Raw genomic sequence first — 8,933 nt, forward strand, 5'->3', positions numbered from 1 at the left:
TTGTTTCTGCCCGCGTCGACTTTTCACATTTTGACAGGGCTTTAGAAAGGCTTTGTCTTCTTGAATCTTGGCCTTTAATCACAGAATTCCTTAGCAACCGACCTTTGCTCCTTTATCTCGCTAAAGTGGCACATTTCTGCACATAATGGACTTTGAAGCCTGAAATGCATAAAAACACGTGTCGATTATTAACTCTTAATTATTACTCACATAATTGGTCTAAAAGTATGATCAAGCACAGGGTTAAAACTACAGTTTTGGGCTCTTATCAAACCACCCCCAAACAGCATTTTGCTTATCCTCAAGCAAAGATGAGAAATTAGAATAAGTGACCAAAAATGGAGTTCTATCTACTCTCGTTTCACTGAGTGCGATTGCATTGACCATATGCAACAAGGCCTTAAACCACTAGGAATTCCCTAGTGGACGAGTTATAGCCTCGTGAGAGTTTTTCAGTGAAGGTACTCACAAACTTCATCTATACTACAATGACTAAGAAATAAAACTATTGTTTCCTCATTCATGTCTCAACTATCTATACATCTCACTAGCAAATGAATAAGAATAACCAAGTCAAAAAAACCTAAGCTAATATATGCATAATAATCAATCATCTATGATACAAATATAAATACTATGAGTAATACTATGAAATGCCTAGTAGGTTCGTTTATGAAAACTCGGAATAGCGTCCTTAAGTAGGTCCTCATATAAATGTCAAGACGAAAATCACTCTTATTTTTCCGCTCAAGTTTCGCTACTCCAGTGTGCAGCGGGACACACTTTACCTTACAATCTCAATGATAACAAGGAAGCCGGAGTCGATCAAACACATCTGCCACTTACTATCACACTAACCTATTCCTAATTGAGCTAGAGGTCTTTATTAGGTGTTGCGGGGATTAGGAGATGGTTTAAGAAGGAAGGAAATGGATATTCAAAAGAACAAGTCTGAGATAATAGAGTCTTCATATTATGTAACTAGAGAAAACCTTGTTATTTACTTTTGCTTCTACACTTTGTTTCCATCCTTAGCCATATTTTTTTTTTTTCTTGGCTTTTGACTCCTTTTATTCTATTTTTTTTGGAGTTTTTATTTTATTTCTATTTTTATTTTTCTTTTCTTTGGATGGAGACTTCTTTTCTTTATTTTCTGAAGCAATTAACTAACTTTTGTTTACACAGGTTTTTCTCTTCTTTTTTCTTCCTCATTCTATTCTCAGACTTATTCTAGATTGGGTAGGTTGATTTTTTTTATTTTTTTTTTGTTTTTTATTTTGTTTTGTTTTTGTAACAGGGTAAAAGATTTGTGGTTTATGAAAGGCTAAAGAAAGGTTCAGAGGGGCCGACTAACGGAAAATAATTCATAGGTTTGAATTTCTGGCTATATCGATCCAAAGAGGGCCTAAATTCTCGCTTAGGATATGACATAGTGATCGAGCAAGTGGACGTGTGATTTTTCTATCCGGATTTTACTTCTCCCTTGTGTCATTTCTCAAATGTTTCGCTCATATAAGGCTTTAGGCTATATTCTCACAGGATTTGTAGAATAAGTACTCTAGCTTAGATTTCAGAAACTTACTACTAACAATCATAGATACTCATGTAATATATTTATAGATAGATGCAAAGATTATTACCTACATATTAACCTAAGTTTCTAACAATTATTCTGATGCAAAAGCTACGTGAGACTTCTAGATTGTTAAGAGCATAGAGAAAGAAAACAACACCAATATTCCTAAGTGTATAGCATAAACTTATTTATTTATATTTTTGAAATTTTTAACTTGAAAACAAATGCATGTTATACATATCTATATCCTAACAGATGCCTTAATTACACTTGTTTCTATGCCCCCCCCAAACAAGAAGCATGCTTTGTCCTCAAAGCATTTAAATAAAGAGGGTAGAAAAATACCATGGAAACGCTTGAAATTCTAGAACATCTGCAAAACTAGGTTAGAACATACTAATATAGGAAATAAAAATACTGACGCAACTCTATAAGAGTTCCACCCATTATGGGGTTAACGGAATTAAATTGCTTGGGACATAAGCAGACAATAACAAAACTAAAAACTTACCTTATCTCCCGCTTAAACATCCTCCTCCTCAGCAAAGAGATGAGGTTCCTTTGCATCCTGCCAGGCCATTATAACTTGCCAAGCTTGCCGCCATTTATCATCTACTAATGCTAACCTGTTAAGTGTTATTATGTCTGATGGGATGTACGGGGCGACCAATTGAGGCTGCACCTGCCATCCCGGCCAACTCATGATTCGCAATGAGCGAACCACCCAATTGGTGGGTCTCATGACTTCAACCCTTTTCCAATCTGTGAATTGGGCACAGAATATAGGTAAACAACTACGCATGATGCGGCTTACCAAAACAGGCATAAGAAGATACTTACGCTTCATGCTTTGGGCTCTCTTAAGACTAGCGACTAAAACTCGGGGAATATCATATCGGCGACGTCCCTCAGCTAAAGCGAGGAAAATGTCACCAGCAGTACTGTTTAGAGAAATGAACTGCCATTCCCCCAAAATATTCATCAGGATGAATAACATGGTGGTGCCTACGTTTAGGGACAAGCTACCAAGGGCAATGCTATATCGCCCCTGGTCCATTACTCGGAATACCCCTCCTCCATAATACTCATGGAAATATGTATAATCATAAAGGTATGCATTATCGGTCATATATGCCCATGTGTGAATAGGATCGGTATTGGTAATCCACGAAACTAAAGCGACCACATTTTTATTGAATTCTAGTGTCGTCGTGTCATCGACTACGACGGAGAATTCTTGTTCTCCATCCCGATTACAATAGAATCTAACGGGTCGTTAGAAATAAGCGATGAAGTCTTTGAATATGAATCGTCATCACTTACCGGTGGATGGCGCCATCCTAACTTCTGCGGGATCCTGTTTGAACCAATGTCCATAGGTCTCGGTTCCCAACACGTCTTCGAAGACCGTTCGGGTATGACTATAGGAGATGTCATCTCAACTACTCTTTTGAGCGGCTCAAAAATCCTCGAATACCCTCGAGAAAATTGGAAATTTTCGTGTGTGTAATGAGGGCGCGGTGCTGGTCGGCGCTCGGTGTTTTTTGGATTTACAGTGTTTGGGCGCGAGTCGCGTTCAACTTGGGCGCAGGTCGCGCTCTGAGTAAAATTTCTAGAAGTGTCAAGGGCGCAGGTGCGCTCGTAAGTGCTGAAGCAGAAGTTTAAGAGGAAAAAGAAGGAAAAGCTTGGAGTGAAAGGTGAGGGATGATGGTGGGGTGTAATGTGGTTTGTGAGTGTAGAATGAAGGGAGTTTAAATAGGTTCTGAGCTTCTAAAACGAATCGGCAGGTTGCCAAATTGTTTTAAGGCAATTTCCGAAAATAGAAAAATTCCAAACCCGAAAACGGAAACAAACCATATTCATGATTTTCTAACAACCCTGGTATCTTTTATACTGGATTTAGATAGTAACTTCTAAACTCTCCTAGGTTTCATGCTACCACCACACATAATCATAGATATGCCAATATCGGCCAAATTCTCAACCTTTACTCCAAGACAACTTTACAGAAGATGATCATATAACGAATTATGCTCGGTATAAATATTACCACCCCCAAACAAGTCGGGAAGGTGGGATTAATGATAAAAACAAGCAGAATTTGAAAATAACCAATTATATTAAAACTAAAATTTAAATCCAAACAACATAAAACAAACACATTAATATTTAAATTTAACAACTGAATTAAAATCCAACTAATAAAACAATAAAAACCATGAAATAACAGTGAACACAAACTGATGGTGAACACCTAGCCATGTGATGAAGATGGACCCTGAGATGGAGATTGGTCTTGGGGTGGAGAATGGCTCGAGCCATCTGTCCTTCGGCGACGACGCTCATGCCTCTCAGACTCGGCTGAAACAGAATCCTCCACGGGTGGCATGCGTCGTAGCATCTCTATTCGAAACAAGCGCCGTGCTTCCATCTCACCCCGAGACAACCGGGCTTGGTGATGCTGGTGGATAGTCTCCAAGTTAGACAAGATATCGTCCTGACCCCTTTCGAGCATTTCAAGTCTCATCTGAAGGTTCGTTTGCAAAATCCAGAGAACGTGCAGACATTGCAGACCGATATCGCTGACTTTGTCTTTCCCGGCGTTCCTACCAATCCACCGAGCTCTGACCCGGTTGATTGGTTCTCGGTTGATTGGGGACGAATGAGATTTCGATTGTATTCACCTTCCACGACAAAGATCTTTCATCAAAGCAGGAACTCCGGTATCTTACCGATTCCTTAATGGTCGTTTCTAGGTTGCTTTCAGGCATAATTCCTAACAGCTCAGCCAACAACTGTCTCGTTACTTCCCTCCTCGTTCCTGCTACCTTAATGAAAATCCTATCCCCCTCCAATTCTCGCTTCTTATAAAATTGTTCTACCAAATTGTAGTGATAGAACTCCTCAGTCGAGTACCACAGTCCATTCTAATTTCTTCTAATCATCTCCGCGTCATAAAATGGTGCGAAACGGTCGGCCGCAAACGCGTGCTCCGGCACAATTGATAAAAAGATAATTTTTACCTACGAAATGAACGATGAAACTCAAAATGCAAGTAAACTAAAACTTATTACGAGCTTATAATTATCAAAGTGTCTACTCTCAATTCTATCGAAATAGAGTGGAGTAACAAGTTCGTTCCACTCCTAGTTCTCTAGCATGGAATGATTTCATAGTTAGCTAATTGGTCTTAAGCCTAATGAGAGTTTTATGAGAGGAATTCTATACTACGAGGTGGATTCAATTAACAAGTTACTAATAATGAAATGAGAGAATGCTAAGGGTTACTGAAATGTGAATCTAGATAAAGAATTAGAGGGGAAGTGAATCCACCTCGAATCCAACTTAATCACTTAACATAGACTGTTATAATCCAATTCTTACGTTCTTACGGTAAGAATTGCTCGTTCTAATCCCTAATTAGCATGGCATTTCTGCCAATTATAACTAGCATGTGAGGCCTTCCACCCATTCTCATGGTGAAATACGACCTTCTAGAATGGAATAGACTCTACAACGACTTTACACTATACAACTAAGTTTTCATCAAGGCTTCATTAACCCCTATAATTGAGGTTTTAGCCTTGATTCATCAAACCATTATTTCTCATTGAATTATAACTAAACATCATATCAAAATTCTAACTTGACTAATTTAACTAACAATACTTCAATCTAATTTAACAACTCAGAAATGATACTCAACAAGAATTAAAATTAGATCTATAATTGAAATGACAAAATCAAAATTGACAAACTAACTATTTTATTTATCAAACTAATTAAGAACAATGATTCTAAGAGTTTAATCTAAAACAAGAATTGAATTTAAACTAAACTTAATTTAATTAATGAAAAACTAGATCTAGAATTATCTATTGTTTTAGGTCTAACTAGCTACCATTAACAAAGAGCTAAGCTTTGGTTTTTATATGTTCAGATCCAAAAATCGTGCATGGGCTTGGATCCATGTTTTGGGCCAGAGAATCAGGCCCAAAACCCAATTCTTTCAGTCCAGAAAGGCCTCTTCAGCTAGAGTTGGCTTCAACAAACTTTTCGTCCACTTCTGCTTTTCTGATTGGGTCAAGGCTTAGACCATTGGAAAGCTCTTTCCGAGCCGGTCGTTTTGACATAAGGTAGGCCCAATTCCGAGGTCTGAGTCCAATGATACGGCCTTCGGAAGTTCTGCTGACTTTGAGTGCTATTTCTGCCCGCGTCGACTTTTCAGCTTTTGACCGGGCTTTAGAAAGGCTTTGTCTTCTTGAATCTTGGCCTTTAATCACAGAATTCCTTAACAACCAACCTTTGCTCCTTTATCTCGCTAAAGTGGCACATTTCTGCACATAATGGACTTTGAAGCCTGAAATGCATAAAACACGTAATCGGTATTAACTCTTAATTATTACTCACATAATTGGTCTAAAAGTATGACTGTTACAGGGTTAAAACTACAGTTTTGGGCTCTTATCAGTGGGGCTTAGAATCTGGAAAGAGTGACTAATATATACGAATGGACTACTGAGAAATCAATCAAGATGATACAAGTTGGGAAGTTCGGTGGAAGAAGATATAAGCAACAAGCAACGCACAATATCTCCGAGCCGCGAAATCAGGAGAATGCAATGAAAATACAAAGGAACAGGAAGTTGTGGGCAGATGTGAAGTCGACTATCCGAAAAGCAAAGGAGAAGGAAAACATGCCGTACACAATAGGGCTCGAGAAATACTTTAAGTGTGACCAAAACACATAAACTTTCAGAGAATATGACAAAGCGGTGTCAATGATTTTTGATAACATGAAATAGGTATGTTAGTATTTTTGATCAGTTATCTTAAAATTTTGCTTAAGTCTGAAATATTGAGGAAAAACTAGATATCTTTCTGCCGCAGGTTGAAACGGCGGAATTACGAGCAAAAGATATTGACGAAAAGTTTCGAGCGGAAAGATCACAATGCCTTCGAAAAAATAAAGAAGCTACATAAAGTTTTCGCTCAGAAAGTTGACGTAATGCGAATTTTTGCCGTATGGAGAAACGACGGTAGTATGAGCAAAATATATTCACAAAGAGTTGATGGAAAAAAGTTTTGCGCAACAAGGTGTCAATTAATGCCGTAGAAGAATGAAAAAAGCTGACAGAAGTGTCGTTGAAAAAGGTCGGCTCAATGCCTTAGAAAATATAATGAAACTGTCGGAAAATATTTAACCAAAAGCGCTAAGCAAAGCGAATGCAGATTTCAAAGAAGAAAACGAAGATTTAAGTGAGCGACCGTAAGACAATTGACAGAGACTTTAACAGAAACGGGAGATAAAATAGAACGGGAAAAGATAAATTACAAAGATATGTACGAGTTGTCTATATGAAAAACTGGTAAGGAACCATTGGATTTTCCCAAACCAATGATTATATGATTGTGTGAATGTAATACAATAGAGCTAAAATTTCTGTTGATGAAAAATAAAAATAAAGTATGGTTTTGCTATTAAATATTGTTGTTGTGTCAGAGAACGTACCTGTGGAAAACTGACAGTGTTGTTGATTTACGTAGTTGAAATGGAATAGAACAAGACGTCCCCATGTAAAGAAAAATGCCCCCAATGCTAACTGAACTTGGAAAAATTAGACTAAGCGAGCGTAAAAACGTTCAAACTTAGACTGACGAAGCTAAATGTGGTAACTTGGGCGGAAATTGTCGTAGCAATAGTAACGTACTAAGTGAGCGTAAAAGCGTTCAAACTTAGATTGACGAAGCTAAACGTGGTAACTTCGTCAGATTTTGTCGTAGGGATAGTAACGAACTAAGCGAGCGTAAAAGCGTTCAAACTTAGACTGAGGAAGCTAAATGTGGTAACTTCGTCAGATTTTGTCGTAGCGATAGTAACGTACTAAGCGAGCATAAAAGCGTTCAAACTTAGACTAACGAAGCTAAATATGGTAACTTCGTCAGATTTTGTCGTAGCGATAGTAACGTACTAAGCCAGTAAAAGCGTTCAAACTTAGACTGACGAAGCTAAATGTGGTAACTTCGTCAGATTTTTTCATAGCGATAGTAACGAACTAAGCTAGCGTAAAAGCTTTCGAACTTAGAGTGACGAAGCTAAACGTGGTAACTTCGTCAGATTTTGTCGTAGCGATATTAACAAACTAGGCGAGCGTAAAAATATTCAAACTAAGACTGACGAAGCTAAACATAGTAACATCGTCAGATTTTGTCGTAGCGACAATAACGTACTAAGCGAGTGTAAAAGCGTTAAAACTTAGATTGACGGTTAAACGTGGTAACTTCGTCAGATTTTGTCGTAGCGATAGTAATGAACTAAGCGAGCGTTAAATCATTCAAACTTAGACTGACGAAGCTAAACGTGGTAACTTCATCAGATTTTGTCGTGGCAAAAATAACGAACTAAGCGAGCGTAAAAGCATTCAAACTTAGACTGACCAAGCTAAACGTGGTAATTTCGTCAGATTTTGTCGTAGCGAAAATAACGAACTAAGCGAGCGTAAAAGCATTCAAACTTAGACTAATGAAATTAAATGTGGTAACTTCGTCAGATTTTGTCGTAGCGATAGTAACAAACTAAGCAAGCGTAAAAGCGTTCAAACTTAGACTGACGAAGCTAAACGTGGTCATTTGGTCAGATTTTATTGTAGCGATAGTAAAGAACTAAGCGAGCGTAAAATCATTCAAACTTAGACTGACAAAATGAAACGTCAGATTTTGTCGTAGCGATAATAATGTTGCGATGGAAAAAAAATTATACCATTAGAACTGAAGTGAAAGAAAGACTTTATTGATCACCAAATCTTGAAAAGTGCAAAGATAATAACGGAAAAGAAACTATTGAACTGGAAATAGACTAACAAATTTTTGTCCGGTTTTTGTTCAACTTGTCTATTTTGTCCGCTCACTTAGTAAAATAATTTGTTACGACAAGAAAGAAACGAACACTACCGGGGTTGTCGAAAATAAACCAATAATGTCAAGGCCCCATTTGGCGAATGACCAAGGTTTATGGATTGGATGATGCTTCATCGTAGGAAGTTTGACCCATATCACATATCATGTTTTTGATAAGGCATACACTTCTCGGACAAACGATTAACATCCTTTGGCATGTATGACCACCAATACGATTGGGTCATTGCTATTTGAGCGAGACTTCGCCTTCGGGACTGGTGTTCACATAGTCCTGAATGAATTTCTTTGAGGCCTAGTAAATCATTCGCTTTGCCCAAATAACGAAGGATAGGATTGAGACTTGTGCCACTACGATAGAGTTTTTGGTTATTAGAAATTTTGGAGCATTATCAACTGCATGATCGTCGTCAGTAGATACCAAGACATTATCAGTGCCAAG

This window comes from Coptis chinensis, chromosome 9, assembly GCF_015680905.1.
Source record: "Coptis chinensis isolate HL-2020 chromosome 9, ASM1568090v1, whole genome shotgun sequence".
Taxonomy (NCBI): domain Eukaryota; kingdom Viridiplantae; phylum Streptophyta; class Magnoliopsida; order Ranunculales; family Ranunculaceae; genus Coptis; species Coptis chinensis.